The following is a 1,502-nucleotide window of genomic DNA, read 5'->3' as shown; positions in this document are numbered from 1 at the left end:
TGTCGCTATGAACTCCTGGGTTATCTACTACCCTCATCTATTCCTACACGTATTTTTTCTTTACAATTATTTCTTACAATTATGTATCCCCCAAGTGGTCTTCTTCTAACGTCCAAGCACCCCAAACCCCCTTGTGTGCTGTTAAAGTATTGTTAAGCCTCGCAGTCAGATATTCCATGGACTGGACCTCTTTAACTCGAGCATATAGCTCAGTTCTAGAAGGTGGAAGTTGTCTTTTCCATTGTACTGATATCAAGCATCTTGCTGCAGTTAGTATATGCATAGCCAGTTTTTTATCAGTTTTCGATAATTGTGGAAATGGGAGGCTTAACAAGTAGTGTATAGGAGCTAGAGGAAGTGTGTGACCAGTTACATGTTCGAGTGTGTGTTGCACCATTTTCCAATAAGGTTGTAATGTAGGGCAAGACCAAAATATGTGGAATAGAGAACCAATGTCACTGCCACACCTCCAGCAATTTGGGGACGTTGATGGGTATATGGAGTGTAGCACCTCAGGTGTGTAGTATCAATGGTATAATATTTTATACTGAACATATTGAGGTCTTGGTGGCTGAGCGCCATATAAGTTCCCATTGCTGTGGTGTTACTGCGAACCCTAAGTCCCAATCCCACTTTATCATATATGAGTGATAAGTTAGAGCGTCTTGAGTACCATCATTCAGTAACCTATATATGGAGGATATCAATCCCCTCGAAGATTGATCAGTGGAGCACACTACTTCAAATTGCGTTTGCTTAGGGAATGCTAAATTGGGCGAAATAGATTGCATAAAGTGTTTGATTTGTAGGTAAGAGTAAAGAGCGCGTGAGGGAAGGTTATATTGTTCTCGCAACTGTTCATAGGGTAATAGTTTAAGCGATACTACATCTAGAATATCCTTAACATGGAACATACCTCTGGCCTGCCACATCTCTATCCAGTCATGCGACATGCCAGAGGGTAGTTTGGGGTTCCGTATAAAGGACGTCAAGGACGATCGGTTCGTCGTTAACCCCAGGGAGAATTTAATTTTGTTCCAGATATCCAGCAGAAGTGCCATGGAGGATAACAACTTTCTACGAGGGAGTTGCAATGGACCCGACCACACTAAGGCATTAGGATGTATTGGTTGCAGCCGCAACCCCTCAATCTCCGCCCAGCTAGTGGAGGGTTCACTCCTCGTTAGTGTTGGTATAGCGCGCAATTGAGCTGCATAGTAATAATGGAATAAATGTGGTAGTGCCTGTCCCCCTTTCGCTCTCGAAGCATATAGTATTCTTTGAGCAACCCTATGTCTTTTACCATCCCAAACAAAGTTCAGTACATAACTCTGAAAGGACTTTAGGTCTGATGCCGGTATCTTAACCGGCAAAGTGCTAAAGTGGTACAGAAGTTTAGGTAGCAATGTCATTTTTATTGATGTAAGTCTACCCGTAAAGGGCAGTTTTAATGAAAGCCACCTCTTCATCTGTGACCGCAAGGACTGAAATAGTGGTTTATA

This window comes from Nanorana parkeri, unplaced genomic scaffold (assembly GCF_000935625.1).
Source record: "Nanorana parkeri isolate BGI_ZX_2015 unplaced genomic scaffold, ASM93562v1 scaffold1072, whole genome shotgun sequence".
Lineage (NCBI taxonomy): Eukaryota > Metazoa > Chordata > Amphibia > Anura > Dicroglossidae > Nanorana > Nanorana parkeri.
Note: the sequence above shows the minus strand (reverse complement) of the source record.